The sequence below is a fragment of the Macaca nemestrina genome, chromosome Y, assembly GCF_043159975.1.
Source record: "Macaca nemestrina isolate mMacNem1 chromosome Y, mMacNem.hap1, whole genome shotgun sequence".
Classification (NCBI taxonomy): Eukaryota; Metazoa; Chordata; class Mammalia; order Primates; family Cercopithecidae; genus Macaca; species Macaca nemestrina.
In genome coordinates, this window is record NC_092146.1 from 8862804 (window position 1) to 8887171 (window position 24368).

Sequence of the window (24368 nt, forward strand, 5' to 3'; positions counted from 1 at the left end):
ACAGGATGGAGCCACTGTGCCCGGCCTAGTTTCCTCTTAGGTGGAATAATAACGTCTACCTCACAAAACCTTTAAGGATTAAAAGGGGATGTAGCCAGTGTGATACAAACATGCAGGAACTATTCCAGCTGGGCCTATTGTCCTTCATTCTGGAATCTGGCAGAGTTCTGCATAGTATCTCGCACTAAACAGGTTCTAAATATTTAATGAATAGGAGGAGACATGTCAGACAATGGGAATAATCATGCTGATCTGCATGAGGAAGATGTATCAAAAAACAAAAGCCAAAAAAAAATTATGAAAGTGCTTGCAATAAAGATTAATTTAATTTTGAGGGCTACGAATAAGTAAAGCTTAAACCACTATGTGTCAAAAATGAAAGTGGGTTCCTAGACCCCAGCGTTTACTGACTGGAACACAGCAGAGTCTGCAACTCACAGGGTGCTCCTCCCCACCTCCCTAGCCCTATTGGAGACTTCACCCATCACAGCCTAGGTTCCAGGCAGGCTCCCTAGGCCACTCAGCTGCTGTGAGCCCAATGTTCTCCTGAGGTCAATGGGCTGGCGGTAGGAGCCTCTGACCTGTGTCTCTTCAAAACACGGGCATGATCTGGGACTGCAGTTCCATAGTCATCTGCAAGTCCCTGGAAAGCAGATGTCCTCCTCTCCTCCACACCTGCCACAGTGCTTTCAGTCATCAGGAAACTTCTCGTTAGAAAAATAGGTCCTGGGCCAGGCATGGTGACTCCAGCCCCTAATCCCAGCACTCTGGGAAAAAGCCGTCCCCACAGTGCAGGACTGGGTTCTTACATAACAGCTTGCCATCAGGGTTCCTTCTACACCAATGCTGCTCCCAAGATTATGGAGCTGGAAAGAGTCCAGTCTATTCTTCTGGCAGTATGCAGTCCTTCCCTGGTGCTCAGCCAGTTTACTTGCTGGCATAATTCTTCCTGTTAAGACGCTGCCTTAAAATTGACCAAGCATCTCACTTTTTAGACCAGGAGTCTCTTTGATCATTTTAGTGGTGGTGTTGCCTATTCTTGGTCCTCTTTAATCTTGTCCTGTGGTTAAGCCTGGTCACTTGGCTGAGGAGAGGGCAGGATGGAGGGATGCATAGCAGGAGCACAACAGAGGTGGGGTAGAGAAACTACTCTGTATGATACCACAATGGTGGGTCCATGTCAGGATACGTTCGTCCAACCACAGACTGCACAGCACCGGGTGGACCCTGAAGTTGTGTGGCCTGTGGGTGATGACACTGTGTCCAGGGGGATCACGACTACAACAAATGGCCACGCTTGTAGGGATGCTGAGCCCCGGGGTGCAGGGGAACCCTCTGTACTTTATGCTCAATTTTGCTATGAACCTATGCTCAATTTTGCTGTGAACCTAAAGCTAATATAAAAAATAAAGTCTACTATTTTAAAAGTGACCGTACTATCAGAAAGACAAAATGTCCTGCAGCACGGGGCTTGGATTCACATAGCACAGAGTCTGCTCCCAGAGCACAGGGAGGTCCAGTGCACCAGGACCAAGAAGTTGAGTGACACAACAGAGGACCGCCTCTGCCCCAGGTCTCCCTGTGCTGGAGGCTGGTCATCTGACAGGAACCCCTGCAGCCACCTGGACCAGCTGTACACACCTATGACGCTTGACGCCCTCCACCCTCTACAGATGCCCTCTCACAGGCTCCGTCCCCCTCAGATTCACAAACACTTCCCCTTCTGCCCCAGTGCTGTCTGGCATGGCGCCCCAGACCAAGATGGAAAGGGAGACCTGCATGCACGTGGACAAATCCACAACACACTGGTCCTCAAGTTTCCTCAGTATTAAACATTTATCTCTTTCTTCCCCTCCCTCCTGCTCCCAGACGAAGTCTTGCTCTGTCGCCCAGGTTGAAGTGCTATGGCACAATCTCAACTCACTGAAACCTCCACTTTCCGAGTTCAAGCAATTCTCCTACCTCAGCCTCCCAATTAGCTAGGATTATAGATGACTGCCACCACACCTGGCTAATGTTTGTATTTTTAGTAGAGATGGGATTTTTCCATGTTAGCCAGGCTGGTCTCGAACTCCTGACCTCATGATCCACCACTTTGGCCTCCCAAAGTGCTGGGATTACAGTGTGAGCCACTATACCTGGCATTAAATTTCTCAGTTGATTATGCAGCCACTAAATATCACATTGGGAAAATGGGAAATTAATGCTAAGCTTTAAAATGCAGAACATGAAACTTTATATACAGTGTAATCCTCATTTCATAAAAAATACATGATATTTTCAACATTTTAGATTTAGATGTTTTATCTTGGGTGGTAGGATGACACACAATTTTTACTTTCTTCTCTATACTTTATTTACTAATGTTATGAGTTGGAATGTGTCCCCCAAAAATGATATGTTGAAGTCCTAGCCCCACAACAACATAGACTATGGCCTTCCTGGGAAACAGGGTCTTTGCCAATGATCAAGGTGAGATCACTACACTAAGGTAGGCCCTCATCCCACAGGACTAGTTTCCTTCTAGAAAGGGTAGGTGTGGACACGGAGATGTGCACACAGGGAGAACGCCCTGTGAAGGTGGAGACAGAGATCCTGGTGATGCGCCCAAAAGCCCAGGCACACAAGAGACTGCCCCCATCCCCTAGAACCTGGAGAGAGGCCTGGAGCAAATGCCCCCCACCACAGCATCCCAGAAGGAACCAGCCCTGCAGACCACTTGGGCCTCAAAGCCTTGGGAGAACAAATCCTTGCTGTTGAAGTTCCTGGTCTGTAGTGATTTTTCACAGCAGTCCCAAGAGACTCCCACACCAAGTTTCGCTCTCTGTCCATGGACAGACGTCTTTAATAATGGAAACCCTGATTTTTCCATAAGGCATTGAATCTGTGTAACTTTTAGAGTAAAGATGAGGACTTACACTTTACTGCATGAAAGCACAGCCCTTCCAACAAAGGCAGGCAAAATGTGGAGACAATTATGTATGGGTGCCTACACTTTACTTACACCAGTTCTTTGTAGAAAGGATGAGGCTTGTCTCAGTGATATTAATGTATAGTTAACATGAACTCCTAATCTTAGCAAGCCACAATAAGGTATCTGGGATTGAGCGCTTATTTAATTGGTAGGTACATGCATTTAAATTTTAGGTAGTGGCTCAGCCTGTACCTAACACATGAGGAAGTGGAGGCAGGAAGATCGTTTGACTCCAGGAGTTCACGAGCACAGTGGGAATGATAGGGAGACCTGGTCTCTAGATAAACATTTAAAAATTGTATGGGTATGGTTGCGCACACCTACTCAGGAGGCTGAGGTGGGACGATTGGGCCTGGAGTTCAGGCCTTGGGTGAGCTGTGAGGGGGGCAGCACTGTGGGGTGAGGTGAAGGGGGTGGTTCCGCCGGAGGAGGTGAGGAGGCCGTTCTGCACAGTGAGTAGAGGGGGAGGGGCTCTGCCAGTTGCGATGGGGGAGCTCTTCGGGCTGAGGTGAGGGGGCGACTGTGTGGGATGAGGTAGGGTGAGGGCTCTGCGGAATGAGGTGGGTGGGGGCGGCACTGCGAGAGGAGGTGGGGTGGGGGACACTGCAGGCTGAGGTAGCGCGGGGTCTGCAGACAATCCAGGCTCTCCGGGGAGACGGAACCCAATCAGGGCCAGCACTGTGCCGCTCCCAACAAAGCACGGCACCCTAGCCTTCCAATGGTGCCCTCGTTTCAGCCTGGGCTCCAGCTCTAGAGTAAGGTCAGTTACCTCAGCCCCCTCACCATCAAACACCAGGCACCACGTAGGCACTGCCTTAGGAGGTGCCCAACACTACCAAGGTCACTCAGCTGTGTGGTGGCAGGTGACCTTGAACGCTGCTGTCATCACTGCGCACAGACACCTCATCAACCACTCAGTGTGATGTGCCCTGGCGCTTTCAGGTAAAACACTGCAGAGAAACTTCCTGTTGGCAGACAGACTCCGCACTCCCTAGGGCCTGATCTGCTACCTCTCTTCTGCTTTACCGGCACTTACAGGAAGCATTTAATGTGTACTAACTCATATCAGTCACAAAGATATTGTGAACAATCCTGTGTGGCCCTGCTCCCCACTCCTGACTGGCCCCAGCACCACCAGTGGAAGAACATGGAGAAGCTCATCCGTAGGGATCTCCACTGAGGACACAAGTCTCCTGGAGGATCTGCTACCGGTAGGGAGCAGCAGAGCCCACGCAGGTAAGGGCAGAGTGGGGAACCCAAGTCCAGAGGAAGCTTATCAGTAAGCGAGGCCCTGCAATCTGGGAGAGCACCCCAGGAAGCCCACAGATAAAGTAACAGGACACATGTTCAACTAGGATTGGGCAATGAGGGCGGCTTAAAAAAAAAAAAGTACACCCCCAAACAGACAAAGGCTGGCAACCACTTACATAAAAGCCCTGCGCCTCCTGGAGAAGGGGTTCAAAATGCTTCTTTAGGTGAGCAGGACAGCAAGTGCTTTTAATCCCAGCTACTTAGAGGGTGAGGCAGGAGGATCACTTGAGGCCAGAAGTTTGAGGCCAATCTGGGCAGCAGAGCAAGCCCACCTCTAAAAAAATAAAAATAAAAAAATTAGGCAGGTGTGGTGACATATGCCTGGAGTCCCAGCTACTTGGAAGGCTGAGGAAGCGACATCGTTTGAGTCCAAGAGTTGAGGCTGCAGTAAGCCATGACTGCACTCTAGCCTGGGCAACAGAGCAAGACTTATCTCTTAAAAAAGCAAAACAAACACACATCTTTGTATTTATAGGGCACAGAGTGGTAGCAAGATTATAAAATTAAAATAGAGTGAAAGAATGCAAGAGACTCAGAACATGGCAAACTTATAACTAAAATTCCAAACTACAAGAAACTCTCAGAGCAAACACCACACCACATGTAGGCTGCAAACCAGGCACATGTTTGTGAAGAACCAGGAGTCCTCTTAGCACCAACAGACAGTCATGGGCATGGCCCATAGGTGGCTCGACCCACCAGCCTCAGGCAGTGTGGGGCTGAGAGGGAAAACCTATTTGGGCTACTGTAGAGCCCCGTTCTAGTCTCTTACCCATCCTCACCAAGGCACTAAATCATGAACAAAGACTCTGAGACCATCAACATCTGTGTAACTAAGGAAAATTGAAGTGCAGGAAGCAACACATTTTTGGAATCAAAGGGCATGAAAAAATCACCTTCACTGAAAACATTGAAAAGGTACAACCCTATTATGCCTCCTACTGGGAAAAATTTTCCTCTACTTTTAAAGCATTAATAGCCACAAAGTATTATCTTGTTATTCTAGTGTCTTTCAGAAAATGAGCCATCAGTTTGAAGGGTATGGGGTAAAGGGAAAAGAAGGAAAAAGCTGCCTTTGAAAACGCTGTTGACTGGCAAAGTTACCAGCACTCTATCAGGCGAATGCCTGGGTCAGGAGAAGAGAGATGCAGTCACTTTTATGAATCCTGAAAACCTGTTGATTGTCAAAGTTACCAGCACTCTTATCAGGCTAATGCCTGGGTCAAGAGAAGACAGACACAGTTGCTGTTATGGATCCTGAGGGTGAGAAACTCTGCACGCCACAAAGTGGCATGTTTAACCTTCCTACAAGAGCACAGAGGTGAAGCCTGGAAAACAGGCAGGGACAGGCACAGGTGGCCATGTGCTCAGCCATGCCTGACAAAGACATTCTGAGGATGAAAGGCATCATGTATCCAAATGCCACTTTGAGGCTGAATGTACTACACAAATAAAGAAATACCGTATATCACACTGTTGACTTTTGGTTAGCTTTCTTTCCTTTAAAGTGAATTTGTAGACAAATATTGTGTCCACAGACTACCATAATGTAGTTTGTTGTTTTAAATAAAACTGAAATCAGATTTCCAAAAAGAGACATCTAATAACTTCTCCTCTCCCATCCTACCAGGGCCATAGTCCACACCACAGCTGGACGTCTCGTCATACGGTCTCACAGGACAACTACCCACACCAGTTAACCTGGTGACACAATAGAGTCAAGGAAGCGACACAACAAAACCTTTCCCTGTTCATATTTCTCTGTGGTTATTTCTAAATGAGTTTCATGGCAGTTTTTCTCCAGAATCTGTGTTCTCAAATAATTTTTACTAGCTTATAATAGATGCCCTACTTTAGCAATATAAAAGGAAGAGAAAACACAGTCCAGTCAGGTGTCACTTAACAACAGGAACATATTCTGAGAAATGAGTCATGAGGCAATTTCATTATCACGTATACATCCTGAAGTGCACATCCACAAACCTACATGGTCCAGCCTACTGCATACTCTGAGGCTGAGTCGGGCAGCCTATGGCTACTAGGCAATAAACCTGGACAGCGTGCTACTGTACTGGACACTGTAGCAACTGTAACATATGATATTTGTGTATGTAAACCCAACTCAACGTAGAAAAGGTTTAGTAAGAATATAGTATTAAGATCTTATGGAAGGTCGAGTGCGGTGGCTTACACCTGTAATCCCAGCACTTTGGGAGGCTGAGGCGAGCGGATCACAAGGTCATGAGTTTGAGACCAGCCTGGCCAACATAGTGGAAACTCAGGCTGGAGTGCAGTGATATGATCTCAGCTCACTGTAGCCTCGACCTCCAGGGCTCAGGCGATCCTCCCACCTCAGCTTCCCCAAGTAACTGTGACTACAGTCATGCGCCACCACACCTGGCTCATTTATTTTTTTTGGTAGAAACAGGGTTCTCACTATGTTGTCCAGGCTGGTCTTGAACTCCTGGGTTGCAGCAATCCTCCTGCCTCAGACTTACAAAGTGCTGAGATTATAGGCCTGAGCCACCAAGCCTGAGCCATCATGCCCGGCTTTACAGGTAACTTTCCTGTTGGCCTTCCTGACTGCTGCAAGTAAAGTATGTTCTCACAGGGAAAATTCAGGAATGCACCAAAGTGTCCTCAAGGCCTGTCCATGAAGCTCCTCCTTCCAGTCAGACCCTGGTGCTCAGGGCTCAAATCCCTCACATCTTCCCCCAGCGTTCTTCACAAAGGATGCAATGCAAGAAATGCCAGCTTATCTATAGCAAAGCTCCAGAAAGAATAATCCCAGAACTTTGGGAAGCCAACGCGGGCAGATCACCTGAGGTCAGTGGTCCGAGAACAGTCTGGCCAAATGGTAAAACCCCATCTCTACTAAAAATACAAAAACTTAGCCAGGCATGGTGGCACACGCCTGTAATCTCAGCTAATTAGGAGGCTGAGGAGGGAGAATTGCTTGAACCCCAAAGGCAGAGGTCGCAGTGAGCCAAGATCGCATAATTGCACTCCAGTCTGGGTGATAGAAGGAGACTCCGTCTAAAAAAAAAAAAGAAAAAGAAAAAGAAAAGAAAAAATACAGCCAGAAAATCACCTAAGTCTGGTTATGCCCTTTGTTTCCTATTTCTTAATAATAAAAACACAGCAAGGGGTTTGGTGCTGTAAGCAAGAGGCTCTCTGATAGTCGGCACCCACACGTGCTGGACAGACATGTCTCATGCCAGCAACACTGACAGAAACACAGACCCTCACCACCAGGTCACAGTGGGCATCAGAAACCCAGAGCACAGCCTCAGTCACACTCCTGAGAGCGACAACAGACCAGCCAGCGCACTCGGAGACTTGTGGTCAGTCTTAGAGAAGAAGCAGCAGCTGCTGAGAAGAATGCACTGGCAAAGAAGCCACCATGTACCGTGACAACACAACATGTTTGCTGGCCATGCCCAGCATCAGCACACAGACATGCACGCACCAGAGGCTGCAGCAAGTAAGTGTTCCCCCAGTGCTTATCGTCTGGATAGAGACAGAAAGAGAGACAAGGGAAGCCCAGGGCAGGAGATCAAACACAGGGTTTAGTTAACCAGTACTCCGGTGCTGGCATCTGGAAGGAGGACAGACTTCTGAAGAAGAAGATGGACCTCAGTGCCTCCCTCGCACTAATAAGAGATCCCAACAAGCATGAAACACAGCACAGGACAAAGCCTTGTGCCCAGGACAGGGTGTCCTCCTGGAAGCAGCAGAACGGTCAGCTGTGGAATACAGAGGGGGAAAAGGAAAAGGGAACAGGAGATAAATCAGCAACATTAAGAACATGAGGACAGGTGCGGGGGCTCATGCCTGTAATTCCAACACTTTGGGAGGCAAAAGGTGGGGGTGCAGATCAGTTGAGGTCAGGAGTTTGAGACTAGCCTGGCCAACGTGGTGAAACCCCGTTTCTACTAAAAAAACAAAAAATTAGCCAGGAATGGTGGCAGGCACCTGTAATCCCAGGTACTCGGGAGGCTGCGGCTGGAGAATCCCTTACACACAGAAGGCGGCGGTTGCAGTGAACTGAGATGCACCACTGCACTTCAGCCTGGGCAACAGGAGTGAAACTCCACCTCAAAAAAGAAAGAAAAAAAAAAAAAAAAAAAAAAAAAAAGAACATGCAGACAGAAAACAGTGACCTAAGAAGGCACACAGGGAACATCAGCATCTTAAGGAAAAGACTGAAAAGGACTGACAGAAAAAGATTCATATTTTTATATAAGGAACATGGGGGAAAAAAGAAAAAAAATATATTAAAGGAAAAGACTAATAGATGATATGCCCAGAGGTTTAAAGAAAGAGACACTGAGATGAAACCAGGAAGCCTCTGCGACATTGAGCTGCCTTCCTAGGCCCTTGCCAGCGTTTCCTGCCAGCAGGACCCCTGACCCAAGCCAAAAAGTTCACCTGTCAAGACTGTTGTATGACAGTCGCACACACCTAAGAAACTAACTCCCTCTGGGCTGGGCAAAGTGGATCACACCTGTAATCTATGCTCTTTGGGAAGCCAAGGCAGGTGGATCACTGGAGTCCAGGAGTTCAAGACCAGCCTAGGTAACATGGCGAGATGCCGTCTCTACCAAATACACACACTCGCGCGCACGCACACACACACAGAATTAGCCAGACATGGTGGTGTGCCCCTGAAGTCCCAGCTACTTGAGAGGCTGAGAGACTGAATAGGAGGATGGCTTGAGCCCAGGAGGGAGAGGTTGCAATGAGCTGTGGTCGCACCACTGCACTCCCACCTGGGTGAAAGAGACGGATCCTGTTTCCCCACCCCCCCAAAAAAAATAAGAAAAATTAACTCTTTTGTCCACATAGTAAAACTCAGTCTTCCATTAACTTCAAAAAGTCAAACTGATAAATTTTTAAGTAAAGAACAAACACGCCTATAGAAAAGCATGGAAAATCACTGCTGTCACTCCCCAGCCACAGTTGCCACCCAGTGGTACTGCCCCTGCCCTCAAGCTGGTCCCAGACTCAAACAGGAAGCCACTGCATGTGTGTGACCACTCGGCCAGGGAAAGAGAGGCCAAGACAGCTCTAAGGACTTGCACATGACCCCTGAGAAGGCTGCACTGTTTGGCAAGCTCTGCATGCATATAGATACGTGGCCAACAAACTCCCTGAGAGAGCTCACACCAGTGCTGTTCCTTTCAACGAAGCCCAGTTCTCCACCCCAGAGAAGTGGCAGCCCTTCCACATTCACTTTAGCCTTGGGCTACCACAGACATGGTGACCAGGACAAAGAGGCATGAAGCTGGCAAAACCACCTGGTTTGATGCACAGAAAGGCCAGCATCAGTCCCCAGTTTCCTGGGCAGAGGAGGAAGAGGATGACAGGTACACAGGCCATTAGAAACGGCCTAGCTTTACCCTGAGTGTGGTGGCAACTGGTCAGCCCAGATTCCCTTGCCCTGCTCTGGCACACCGCAGGCCTGCTGCATCTGGCAGGAGCATAACACCAGATGCCCAGGCTGATGAGTGGAAGTGAGGACCCTTGAGATAAGCATGAAAGATCCCCAGCCATGCTCATGGCTACACCAGCACCCCCTCACACCCCTCACCACTCTTCCTAGAGTGCAGCACTAATATGACTGTCTCTGGCCTCAGGATGGTGGAGCAGGACCCCAGGATTCACTCACTCACTTCACTGATCAGCCATGGAATACTGAATTCAAACCCTACTTCCTAAACATCCCCTGAGGCCTAGATTCCTCTTGTAATAAAAACAAGGAAAACGCAATTTTCTGGGATTTTTTAGGGAGAAAAGAGAACATAAGTGAAGAAATTTAGCAGAGCATGTGCCTCTCACAGTGCTTAGGAGTTACTGGAAAATACAAGTGAAAAAGCCATTGTGGAATGCAGCTTCCAAAAGGAGGAATACAGGAAAGGCGGCCCCAACCCTGCCTCTGGGAGCAAAACTGAGAAGAGTCACAGCCACAGCACAGAATTCAGAAAAACCAACTGCACAAAAGCCAGAGCAGTCAAGGGAAGCTGGCAGCCCAGGCCAGTGGGCCCTGGGGCCAGGTACCAGGCCCCTTAAGGAGCAGAAAACAGATTTTTTAGATGAAGCTGACAGTCTAAGGAAATGAGATGAGCTCACATACCTGATGACAGCTTCCCTCAGCAATTCCCCGTCTCCACAGGACTTAGACCAAGTTCTGGTGTTAGATAAATCACTAGGCTACAACAAAGCTCAAACCCCCACAGGCTCCAGCATCCCAGCCACCAACACAACTCTGTTCAAGATCCACCTATCAACAGGGGTGGGGTGGGAAGATGTTCCCCATCCTTAGTCCATTCTTTCTCCATGGGTTGCTGCCAGCATTTCCCATGGTTGTCGTCTTGTGCATGTCATGGCCCTGCCCACAACACAAAAACATACAGGGGTGAGGGAGATGAGCAAGACAGCCAGCTTCTTAAAAGAGCAAGAAAGGCTGGGTGCCATGGCTCATGCCTGTAATTACACAGCTCTGGGAGGCAGAGGAGGGAGGATTGCTTAAGGCTAGAAGTTCAAAGTCAGTCTGAGGAACATAGCAAGATCCTGTCTCTACCAAAACACACACACACACACACACACACACACACACACACAAAAAGTGGTTGTTGTGTTACTAAAAGTTTCCACTATAACACTAAAAGTTTAGAATACAGGATTACAAGGTCAAAATATCCTGGTGGCTGGGCGCGGTGGCTCAAGCCTGTAATCCCAGCACTTTGGGAGGCCAAGGCGGGCGGATCACAAGGTCAGGAGATAGAGACCATCTTGGCTAACACCGTGAAACCCCGTCTCTACTAAAAAAATACAAAAAAGTAGCTGGGCGAGGTGGCCGGCACCTGTAGTCCCAGCTACTCCAGAGGCTGAGGCAGGAGAACGGCCTGAACCCGGAGGGCGGAGCTTGCAGTGGGCCGAGATCGTGCCACTGCACTCCAACCTGGGGCACAGAGCAAGACTCCGTCTCAAAAAAAAAAAAAAAAAAAAAAAATTCCTGGCATTTTTTAGGATTTCTTTAACAAAATCTGATCATATCTAAACTGGCATCTTTCAGCTCACTTCTCAATTTCAATCTAAATTTAAAACACTGTTTGCCTTTCAGCTACAGGCCAGAATTTAACACAGAAGAGGTAACACACAGAAGCCAAGCCAGTGGGTACAGTCCTTTGAGCATCACCTAAAGCCTCATAAAATCATCACAAAGTCTATCCCCAAAGTCTGTATTAGTAAGCCACCAGTATTCAATATTTAGAAATTTTGTTCCCACTAACAAAAAACAGGCAAAATAAATTTTAAACAAAGGCTGACTGAACCCAGGAAATGGACAGAATAAAGAGAAAAAGACTCATGGATGGTGGTGGTGGGAGTGATGGTCTCGGCCCTCAGACCAGGCTAAGACACCCCGCTGAGGCCGTCAGGAACCATGTGGAGCCACGGAGGGAAACACCTGCCCTGAGCTACAAAGGCCACCCTCTGTTCTCTACTTACTGCTCTAGTTCTGCCCTCCATACACATGCATTTCCCTAAAGCAGCTGCTATCCTGCTGATGTGCTGACACCATCAGATATGAACAAGAATCCCAGTTTTATTTTTCCTAATAAATCATCCATTTAGCAAAACATCAATAATACCAAAAACTATAAAAACATCCTTTGATCTACAAAGAACCCTCGCTTCTCATTTCTCTTACTTTCCCATGCCCAGGCAGAGCCCTCTGAGCCCACAGGAAGCTTCATGGAAAGGGGTGGGCAGTGGCCAACCATGGCCAGGGTGAGACAGTAACCACATGTGCGTGAGCATGTGTTCTACACAGAGCCTTATGTACTGGGCCACAGAGTAAGCAAAGCTGGGCAGCTCCTGCTGCCAAAGTCAACACATTCCAGCTGCCTGGCCTCCACATGCACTTTCCTGAAAGCTGTCTGCAGAGAGAGGGGTGGCCAGGGCAGGAGGCTCTCAGTTGCAGCACAGCGGCTCAGGTTCCACACTGGCTGTCCACACCCAGGGCCATGCCTCCGTGATGGTGCCCTCCACCACATCCCCTCTCATGCATGCTGGTGCCACCATGGGTACCTAGGGATCTTTTTGCTCTACTTCGCTTTCAAATTTGTGGCCCTGTGCCAGAGGCCAGCACTGCCTTCAGAATCCCTGCACACAAGTGGTGGGAAACCTCAACTGCAACGGACAGAGGAGCAGGCTATCGTGGCTGGGCCAGGCACTAAACATCTCACTAGCAGGATGGTCTACATTTGTTCCTTTTTTCTTTTTCTGCTAATCTTTCTGTCACCTAGAGCTGGAGTGCAATGGCGTGATTACAGCTCACTACAACCTCTGCCTCCTGAACTCAAGCTATCCTTCCACCTCAGCCTCCTGAGTAGCTAGGAAAACGACAGGCACACACCACCACACCTGGATAATTTTTGTATTTTTTGGAGAGACAGGGTCTTGCCATATTGCCCAGGCTTGTCTTGAACTTCTGAACTCAGGCAATCCTCCCACCTCAGCTTCCCAAAGTGCTAGGATTATCAACATAATCTCATGGTGCTTGGCCAGTTTACATTGGGAAGGAACCCCATCACTATCCCTTTGTTGACAGTATGCATATCTCAAATCATTTTTCCCAATGGACAACACAAATAAATAATTAAGATCCTTATTCTAGAGTTGGGGTAAAAAGAGACTAGAATTCTTAGCAGAACTTGAGGAATACAATGGCCAGTAACAAAGATGCCTCCCAGAGTCTCCTGGCCATGTCCCATCCCTCTCCCTCAGTCAGGCACTGGGGTGCTCAGGCCACACTGGGCCCTCTATCTCCTTTCTCTTTCCTTCCTCCTCCTCCCACCAAAATCTAAGCAAGTTGTAAATGGGCCTTCTGGTGGCAAAGACATGTGTTAAGACACACAGAGCCCTTAATCCATTTGCTACAGGAACCCAACTACATTTGGGAAGAAACAAGCGAGACAGGAAAAAGGCACGTTGGTGTTTTTGCATCCATAAAGTTCACTTCAATTTAAACAGAACTTACTGAGGACCCTATGCTAGATCCAGGCAAAATGTTTTTCACCCTCAGATATAAAAACATGGAGGAAAAAATTCCCTTAAGTCAGCTGTAAAAATTGATGATGTTAAAAAATAAAACACTGGTCCCATGAGAATCACTGTAGTTAACAAAAGAAATAAAATAACTGCAATATTATAACCAAAAAACGAAAAGTCATTCTCAGTCCCCCAGCAGGACCAGCCTGCAATCCATCCAGGCTGGGCACCTAAGTCATGCCCAAATGGGAGAAACGAGCACAGCAGCAAGTACTGAAGAAGTGACTACGGATCTCATCTAAACTGCTCACATTCCACCCCAAGTAATCAAAGTGAAAAATACAGGAATGACACAAATACCAATGAAAAATATTAGGGAAACTGTAAAATTCTTCTTCTTTTTTGATTTGAGACAGGGTCTCGCCCTGTGGCCCAGGCTGGAGTGCAGTGGTATGATCATAGCTCACCGCAGCCTCAACCTCCTGGGCTCAATTGATCCTTCCTCCCTAGTCAGCCTCCCCAAGTAGCTGGGACCACCAGCACATGCCACCATGCCTGGCTAATTTTTTTATTTTTTGTAGAGACGGGGTCTCGTCATGTTACTCAGGCTGGTCTTGCACTCCTGAGCTCAAGTGATCTATCCACTCCATCCTTCCAAAGTGCTGGGGTCACAGGCGAGAGTCACTGCACCTGGCCAGCTATTCCTTTTTTAAACCCTGCATTTCAATGCCAGATAAAACAATGGAGAACAGGCATTCAAGACTAGCCTGACCAACACAGTGAAACCCTGTCTCTACTAAAAATACAAAAATCAGTTGGGCATGGTGGTGGGCACCTGTAATCCCAGCTACCCAGCAGGCTGAGTCAGGAGAATCTCTTGAACACGGGAGACAGAGCTTGCAGTGAGCCAAGATCATGCCACTGCAGTCCAGTCTGGGTTAAAGTGCGAGACTCCGTCTCAAAGAAAAAAAAAAGCGAATAAGCCTCAGCGAGGTCCTCAGGAGGCCCTCACATGCCCACATGGGTCATGGTGCTGCTGGTCACACTGTGCCCAACCCCTGCTCAGGAGGGCCTCACTGTAGTAACACTGCAGTCTCCCTGGTGGCCAGAACAGACCTCATGCAAAGGGCCTTCATTTTATTCAATCTAATCGCCACAGATGAAAAAAAAGACAAAAATCAATACTGAGTATTTATAGTTCACAAAAGTGACAAATGTCATTAAACACCTTAGATTATTACTGTGGCATGGTCAAAAATGCCAACATTTCCTATGTCATCAAACCTAAATATCAGTACATCTATTCTTTTCAATCCATTAGAGTACTAGACATTTAGGCCAATTTTAGGTCCTGTCAGCAGAGTTGCTGATAGCTTTTTCCCACTTAATCAGAGACGCATGTAATCTGAATCCATGGATAATTTTTTTTTTTTTTTCCAGAGGCAGAGTCTTGCTCTGTTGCCCAGACTGGAGTGCAATGACGTGATCTTGGCTCACTGAAATCTCCACCTCCCAGTTCAAGCAATGCTCCTGCCTCAGCCTCCCAACTAGCTGGGATTACAGGCATTCACCATAACATCTGGCTAATTTTTATATTTTTAATAGAGATGGGATTTCACCATGTTGGCCAGCCTGGTCTAGAACTCCTGGCCTCAAGTGATCTACCCACATTGACATCTCAAAGTTCTGGGATTACAAGTGTGAGCCACCATGCCTGGCCACTAATTGTTTATTAATAATTTTATTTTTCACACTAGTAAGCAGCATTTTGGCCAGGTGTGGTTGGCTCACAACTGTAATCCCAGCACTTTGGGAGGCTGAGGCAGGAGGATTTCTTGAGGGCAAGGATTCGAGACAGGCCTGGGCAACATACCAAGACTCTGGTCTCTACAGAAGAAAAAAAAATAAAAAAATAAAATGAAGCATTTTGCTTTTCCTTGTCATACATTAAGGTAAGCAGTATCCTTTCCACAAAGAGGCACAGCTTAGACTCTGGAATGTGGGGTGCTCCCTCATTGCTGCCTGCCTTTTCCCATGTACTTGGCCCCTCAATGGCAACCCTTTTATCACAACAAGGCTCAGTCCACCTCCAGATCTTGAAAAACATCTCACTTGATCATAAACATGCCCACTGCCCAGGATGGCTTCATTCCAACTGCAAACCATCCCGCAGATTAAGAGAAGACAATTCTAGACCTATTTTCAGGAATATCTCAAATTCCCTTTCCTCAAACTTCATGTCTATTTACAAGTAAAGATTTGAGTCATGTGAAAGAAATCAGTCAGGTGTATCTCAAAGTGGCCTGACTCAAGGTGACTGAGTTAAAGGATGGATACACCAAACTACAAAGCTCCGAAAGAAGCTACAGGAGAGGTTCTTTCATGTTTGCTAGGAGTAACAACACAAAAGAGATTATGTATTTTTGGACTGTTCACTTTGAAACCCTGACTCACATCTGGCCAAAATATGAAAATTTAAATTAGCCAAGAGTTTTCTCTTCAACTGCTGACAATCCACATATCAGAGAAAATAACCTGCCAGTTACCACGAGTCTCCTCAAGGAGGGAGGACTCTGCCCTACAGTACCACATGCTTGGTCAGAGCCAAGGCCAAAGTCTTTATGGAGACTACCGCCCCTCCTCTCAAAAAACATGCCAGTCACTCCCAGGAGGATGCAAAGAGTCAGAGCTGGCGAACCAGGCTCCCACTCCTTACCTGCCTACCACACACACTGGTCTCCAGCTCCTAGGAAAAACCAGAGTAGCCATTTAGAGGGCTCCGCAGCAGCACCATGCCCAGAAGTACAGGACAACCTGATGAGACCACCAAGATCCAACAAGAGCAGAACAGCTCCCAGGATACAGAAACCTCATCCAAGGACAACCCAGTGAGACAACCACCAGGATCCTAACAGGAGAAGAACAGCTCCTAGGATACAGAATACTGATGCAAACTGTTAACACAACACGTGCCAAGCACAGAACACACAGCACGGTGCGGTCCCAGTCATCTTCAGACAGTCTGAGGATGAAGAAAATTAAAAGAAGCCAAGAGAAAATAAACTTATTTTATAGGCTATTAACAGCCTATTTAATTTTTCAGCAGATTTCTTCTCACTGTGACACCAAGGATCCCATTCATGAATCCGAAAAAGCTCACCTGTTACCACTCTGAAAACACTCTAACTGAAATCCAGAAGAAAATTCAAAACATTTTGGCAAAACTCTATCAAGTCTAAGAAAACCAACTCATGCATTATTTTGATACTTATTTTTATAAACCAATGACAATAACATAAACTGATACAGAATGCAGTGAATATTTACCAATTCTATAGCTGGAAGTCAGTGCTGATGAGGACTGTCTTTTAAATCCAATGGAGGTGTGCCCCATTGGATATACAGCAGGGCTGTATATATTCTGTATATATTCTGAAACAAGAGAGTGAAATTAGCTCATGTCAATAATAATTTCAGCCTCAGTTCTTTCACAGCTCTCATCTCCCTCCATTTGGTCCATAAGGTTTATTCCACCTCCCTTCCTCTCCCACAACCCACTGCTCAGCTCCTGGTCACTGTGCCAAGGCAAAAACTTATCTTCATTCATCAAATATTAGCAATTGCAACAACTTAAAGGTAAATCCAAAGTCCAATATAAAAAAAACAGCACATGACACTGACAGTGACAACTTAAGGTAAATCCAAAGTCCAATATAAAAAAAGAGCAATGACAATTTTGTGAAATCACCATAAAACCAGATTTTAGAGGCTCTGGAGCTTTTTATACAAAAGAAATCAAATAAAACAAATGGGTAGCCTTGCCACATAAACAAAACATTACCAGTAAGGTAAGTTTTTTAAAAGGCTAATTTTTTTTTTTTTTTTTGAGACAGAGTTTCGCTCTTGTCCCCCAGGCTGGAGTGCAGTGGCACTATCTTGGCTCACTGCAACCCCCACCTCTCCTGCGGGTTCAAATGATTATCCTGCCTCAGTCTCCCTAGTAGCTGGGATTACGCGTGCTCGCCACCACACTCAGCTGGTCTTGAACTCCTGACCTCAGATGATCCACCCACCTCAGCCTCCCAAAGTGCTGGGATTACAAGTGTGAGCCACTTTAATGGTTTTAAAAGGCTAATTTTAAGTTTAAGAAGCATATTAAGTGTTAAACTATAGAAAAGATACAAAAAAAGATATGGTAGTTTTCATTTCTACTGAGTATTTTAAAAGTAAAATGCAGTATCATTTTTTAAAAAGCTGAATAAGGCAGTGCACCATGGCTCACGCCTATAATCCCAACACTTTGGGAGGCTGAGGCAAGTGGATCACTTGAGGTCATGAGTTCAAGACCAGACTAGCCAACAGGGCAAAAACCTATCTCTACTGAAAATACAAATATTAGCCAGGTGTGTAGTGTATGCCTGTAACCCCAACTACTCAGGAGGCTGGAGCAAGTGAATCGCTTGAATCCGGGAGGCGAAGGTTGCAGTGAGCCGAGATCACACAACTCCTCTCCACCCTGGGTGATAAGAGTGAAACTCATCTCAGAAAAAAAAAAAAAAAAAAAAGCAGCTGAATAAAACTACATAATCTTCCTGAAGAGCTCTGGGGACTCCAAGAATAAAACAAACCAGTCTAAATGGCAACAACAAAAACAACAAAATCCACACCCATGTTACTTCAGTCCCATCCAAACATCTGGCTCTCCTACAACTCCAAACACTTCCATGTGCAGAACCAGGGAGGGAAGCACAGACAGGATTGAAGGCAGCTCCCAGGAAAGGCTTGCTGGTGCAGGGTTCTCTTAGCATCCAAGAGAATTGCGTTTCCTGAGCAACACTCATGATGTGTGTATTTTGGAAAGATGGAGTGAGGTTTTTCTGTCCTTACACTCCTAGACAGGATTGTTCTAAGCTGCCATTAACCTCAAGCACCATTAAAAATAAACGTGTGCTGCTGGGTGCGCTGGCTCACGCCTGTAATCTCAGCACTTCAGAAGGCTGAGGCAGGCAGACTGCTACAGCCCAGTAGTTAAAGACCAGTCTGGGCAACACAGTGAGTCCCCATCTCTGCAAAAAAATCCAAAAAAAATAGCAGGGCATGGTGGTATGCACCTCTGGCTGGAGCTACTCACAACACTGCAATCCAGTCTCAATCAATCAGTCAATAAAAATAAATGTGAATAAGCAGTTTCTAGTCACCACACAACCTGGTTTCAGTGAAAAACAGCAAGTATGCCATGAAGTTTTCCATAAAACAGCTCAGAGAGGGGAAAAGCATCAGCAGCAGGAACCCAGCAAGGAACCCCAGCATCAAACTCCAGAGTCCTAAGAGCCCTCAAAGCACCAGAGTCTAACAGTTTGCACACTCGGTGCCGCTGGCATTTGGGTTCAGAGTCTGAATGCACAACAGTGTTGAGCAGCATCTGTCTCCTAGATGCTGGTAGGGCCACCCAGAAAATCCTGGCAACCAAAATTGTCTCCAGATGATGTCTGCTAAAGGGCAAAACACGCCAGTGAGAACTACTGCTTTAATCCAACTGTTGTTCCACATGTATGAAGACACTGGGCCCAAATCAGGTAAAGTGAAACAAAACTAAGATTTTCATTATCTTAGGGTCCTACAGGGTATTAAAAGCAAGTTAGAAAGAGAAATGCTGGTCTAAAGGTCTTTTCTTTCTAAGAGAAAAATCTGTTTGCCTGATCCCATTATTTCTGGAAGACAATACCAATCCAGAACCTCTAAGTATCTAGAATAAACATTACGGACTTTTTTTTAAGAGACAAGGTCTCACTGTGTTGCCCAGGCTGGGATGCAGTGGTGCAAACACAGCTCACTGCAGCCTTGACCTCCTAGGCCCAAGGGGTCCTCCCACACCAGCCTCCCGAGTAAAGAAATATTCTAAGATATGAAAAAAAGCTTCATTTAGAATACATGTTCACATCAAAACCACCACCACGACTATAAACAAGCTATGTTGCCAAACAGAAATGCACCAGACTACCCTTCTTACTGTTAACTCATGTCTATGGCAACTCAGAAATCAAGAGGTCTGTGGCGGCCAAGTGCAGAAACCATGAAGATATGAAGGGTCAGTGTGTGATGAAGGGACCAGGGAGTCCATGTCTTGGGGTAGGGGACTGGGGGTGGGGAGATGGGGTCGGCACATATGCGCAACCAAAACCAGAATCCAGCTTTTTTTTAACTTAGTAGGGCTTGATCCTAGTATGATTTTGAGAGGAAGATGTTTTCTTGACTTGAGTATGGTCAAGTCAAAAATTTTTTTTTTTTTTTTTTTTCTCAGCTGCGCGAACGGCAGTCTCAGCAGTTAACAGCATAAAATAGCCTTGAGGTTTTTCTATCTTTTTATAAGGACATGGTTTTCAGTCTGGCGCTAGCGTACTGGAAATTCTACGGGTGGTACCTATGATAAAATACTTTTAGTTCTGTGGGAAGGGAAAGAGGAAGACAAATTAAGTGTATAATTGTGCTGCATATTCTGGGGCTTGAGGCCTCACCGTGAAGCCTCCCGCTCCATTCTTGCTCAGTGCCACCCAGGGGATGCTGAGGCCCTGCCCCTTCTTAATGTCTTGGCCTTCTTGTGGCCTTCACCACCCCTGTGCAGTGTGGCCTTGGGATGAGGGGCCTTGTGACTTACCTGGCTGCCTTTGGGCCTTAGGAAAGCTAAACACCATTTTATATTTGACAATTTTTTGGGTATGATTTTGTTATATAGAGTGTTTTGGTGCTGCAAAAGAAATTGCACTCGAATATAAATTTTTAATTATCTGCAAGGCAAGTTACTTCTATATAGAAGGGTGCCCCCTTATAGATGGAACAATGGCGAGCACACATTTGGACAAAGGAGGGGAAGGGGTTCTTATCCCTGACGCATGTGGCCCCTGCTGCTGTGTTATTCCCCTATTGGCTAGGGTTAGACAGCACAGGCTAAACTAATTCCAATTAGCTAATCTAAAGAGAATGATGGGTTAAGAGCTTTGGCGAGTCAGGGCAGAGCAGGTAGCAGGTAATTGAAATGAGTAGGGTGGAGCAGATGATCAGAATGAGTTAGGGTGGCGTACGTAATTGAAAAAGGTTGCTTTACCCGGAAGTTTAAAAGTAGAATGCAAAGAATTGAACATACTGACACATTAATTCTTTGAAATTTAGAACTCCTGTCTAACAATGCCTGCCCTTGTATTTTCATACAGCTTTCTTTTAAACTTTTTACACATATGTTGGCTTAGTTTGATTTTCCAAAACAAAAAGCTTCTCTGGATAAGGTGGAGGATAATTAATGGAGGTTTCAGTAAGTGCCGTTTTTATGAGCCTCAGCATCTACTTATGGATTCATGGTATGACATAGCACTGCTCATATACACAAGAGTATATACACAAGAGTAACTCCACCTATTACTCTACACAAGAGTAACTCCACCTATTACGAATGCAAGGGAAGTAAGAATTAAGGCTACTATACTATTAAGGCTACTATACTATTAAGACTACTATTAAGGCTACTATACTATTAAGGCTACTATACTATTAAAGCTACTATTAAGGCTACTATTAGTAGAATTAAGGCTACTATTAAGGCTACTATTCCTTTCATTTACCAAACTACCTTTTTTTAGCCATCCTGTAAAGGGTCATTTACCCCTGAGTTGTTGGCTAACTCATTGGATATAGCAGTCAGACCTTGCAATACTTTTATTATACTTCTATTAGGGAGTGTCATCTGTGATGAAGGTTGAGCACTGAGTTTTAATCATGATGCAAACTCCTCTTTCTGCTAACATAAGGTCTAAGGCTATCCTATTTTCCTAAGCCATCTGGCTAGTAGCCCCCAATTATTTAGGTATTCCTTTAACAGTATCTCTAGTGTAGTTTATAAATTACTGTTGGTTGTAGTAGATGTAGTTTATCCAATCTACCTTTTTATTAATTGTCACCTACCAAAATATTGACTCAAATCCTGCAGCTATTTTGGGCTTTAAATGGACCTGGTATTCCCCCATGGGACTTCAATTGCATCTAAATAGATATGACAGTTGAAAGACCCATAAGGGCTTCTCTCACTTTATGAGGCCTTATTTTTCCTTCCTCTGGTTGATGAAATGCCAGGGTGAAAGGGATAGCCAACTGGACTAAAGCACAAGGGCCACTCCTCTTATTTGGCAAAGTGTCCAGTAAAGGTCCACCACAATACCACCACACACCCACTCAGGGATTAACAAGAGCTGATTGATTGATAAGCTCTTGAAAATATTTAAGCTTACTGTATCCCTTCAGGTCTACAAGGAATGCTAAGTTTCCTCCCTGTCGTGACAAACATGACGTGAACTTAAAAGTGTTAGTAGATGGGAGCTGGATGGCCCTCAGGGGCTGAACTGCAGGGTGCCAAACTTCAGCATAGAGCACAGAGAGAGCCTGGCATGACTTGTTACTCCAGGGTGTAGAATCTTGGAAAAGAGTTGTCATGCAGCCCATGTCCGGTTGACTGGAAGACCACCCTAGTGGAAAGGGGACAATCTGGGACTCCGGCCTGCCATGCACATTAGCATAACAATTGCTTTTGTTTAACATGCAGATGGAATATTTGATCCATTCCAACCAGGCATTTATATCTTGGTATCCTGTCTCAATTGCCAAAGTTTAAGTCTTTAACTTTTACAATTGCTATCTTGGCCTTGTCATTACATGGAAGAGAAACAATGGTTCCGTTGCGAGAGGTTTTGGAAAACGGCTTAGACGCCAGTGCAGGCCGTGGAGGATCAAAGAAACAGATTTTAAAGAATCCAATAGGGATTGTCCTTGAAACCTCAGCCCCCATACCACAAAACTGGCTTAAACAAGGGAAGTGGCTTAGAGAAGGGGAAAACTCTGGGGGCTTGAAATAATAGACTACATAGGGTTGCACTGGTTTAGCTGAGAGTTAGGCAGAGCTGTCCCTTTAGTAAAATCAATGTGTGGTTTTAGGAAATTACAAAAACTGGTTGGGGTAGTTTATCCTTGCTCTTTAGTGGTCCAAAGAACGTTGGACCAACTATGGCATAAAAACTCTACACTGGGGGATAAGACTCCTGGTTGACACTGGGGTCTTTACCAAAATCTCCTCGGATAAAATGGTCCCAATTTACTAATGCCCATTCTGAGGAGAGTCAGGAGGGACAGAGTACTTTTCTGAAGTAGCCATTTTTGACATGGCAAGTCCCCACAGTGTATAACAAGGCAAATGAAATAGTTTGAGGCGAAATAGACTTGGTTATGTTAATAACCAGATGGCCAGCAATAGAGTGAGGAAAGAATAAAGAGTAACAGAAAAGATGAAAGAGAATTCAATTTTCCTAGCTTCAGTTTGGTATGGTTTTCCCCTGCGACTATGGCCCACGACTTTGGAGGGGGTGGCGCTTTGATTCAGGTGTGATGAGTCCATCCCTTTTTTGTTGTACAAACAGCAGTCTGGGTAGTTAGCAGCACAAAGTGGGGTCCTTCCCAGACGGACTCGAGTTTTTCTTGTTTCCACTCTTTGATTAGATGATCTTCAGGCTGGTACTGGTTTACCAGAAATTCTAGGGGTGATATCTGTGCTAAAAGACTTGTAGTTTTGAGGGAAAGGAAAGCAGAACATAAACAAGTATATAATTTCTAAGAAACTGACCTTTTGTTTTAAATGTGGGGACATCAACAGTGGACTTTATATAGTCTTTGGTGCTTTCCTACAGAGAAATTTTCTTTAGTACCTATTTTTATTAGTTTTTAGGCCAAACACCATTTCATATTTAACAATGCTTCCTGTGTGATTTTTAAACCAGATAAGCTAAATTTCACCTTTATATTAGTGTATTAATGTTAAACTTAGTTTTAATAAAACCTTGTAGACATATTCATCCAATTTTTAATGTCTGACCATTAGGTAAGATTTTTATAGACTCTTTTTAACCTTTTTCATAATTTGTGTTAAAGAGCAGGTTAGTGCTTTATGTGCTTTTATTTTAAAGTCCAGTTCACAGAAAAACTGGATGATACCTCTTTAACTTCAGCTAATGTTTATACACAGAATTTCCTTTACAATTAATGTTTTAAAACTTGCTTAAACTTTTAAAACAAAATGTATACTTTTTAAACCTTTTAATGTAGGTACAAATTCACATTGTTATGCCTCATCTTTTTACCAAAAGCATATTTTACTTTCCTTATACACCTTGCACACCTTGCACATAAACTGTTTAATAGTTTTACATTTAGAAGGCCTGATTATTTTTAAATTATACAACATTTCTTGCATAAATTTCCTTTTATAGCCTTTTTTCCCCCACTACTTTCACAGATAATTCTTCAACATGTCTCAACTTTCTGACTTGCCACAAACATCTTTTTCTTTAAAAAAAAAAAAAAAAAAAAAAAAACAGTTAATTTATTTTAGGACAAGAATTTACTGTGTCACTTTTTTTTACATAAATTCTCCCCCCCCATTTTTTTTTTTTAATTTTCCAAAAGATGATAAGCATTCTTTTGTAAAAGGAACTTCCTTCAGGTCTGTGGACTAGACTGCCTAAGGCTATAACATTGTGAGTTAGGATAATACATGTTACACTGTTAACTTTTAGCTAAATTTACTTTTGTTGAAATCCTTCTAAGGTTGGGATTTCAATTATCCTTTGCTGTTGGTAAGACCTTGTTTAGTCTAAATTAAATTAGAATTGGTATAGATGGTTCCCTCCTGGTTCTGTATTTTAAGGCCTGGTTGTGTGCAAACAGCTTGCACTTTTGAGCAGACCAATTATTAGACAATTCTCCTAACTCTGCTTCCACGAGTCTCCCTATCAATTACTGAATACCCATTGTGGTTTTTTCCCTCAATCACCTGGGAGGAACCATCTATCCTCCTGTTCTGAAAGGAGTTTCTCCTAGGTCTGGTCGGACCTCTGTATGGTAATTAAGATTTAAATCCCCTATTTAAGGAAACCTGTGGGATTAAGGGCATTTTCAGTGGTTAATATTAAATCATCTTTTTCTAACAGAATAG

The 24368-nt window shown here is 45.1% G+C and overlaps 1 long non-coding RNA gene across 17 annotated transcripts in view; it reads right to left on the reverse strand.

Annotated features, from left to right (window-relative positions):
- The window catches only part of LOC139360983 (uncharacterized), a 178299-nt gene that overhangs the window by 136860 nt on the left and 17071 nt on the right, over positions 1-24368 (reverse strand). For 14 of the 17 annotated variants that reach the window (XR_011618557.1, XR_011618562.1, XR_011618569.1 and 11 more), the window contains 2 exons: positions 16670-16774; positions 4402-4559 (listed from right to left, as the gene is read on the reverse strand). The exons of 1 other annotated variant lie outside the window; for it this stretch is intronic. This is a non-coding gene — a long non-coding RNA (uncharacterized lncRNA). The remainder of the gene's footprint in view (positions 1-4401; positions 4560-16669; positions 16775-24368) is intronic. 2 more of the 17 variants (XR_011618555.1, XR_011618554.1) reach the window with 2 other exon arrangements.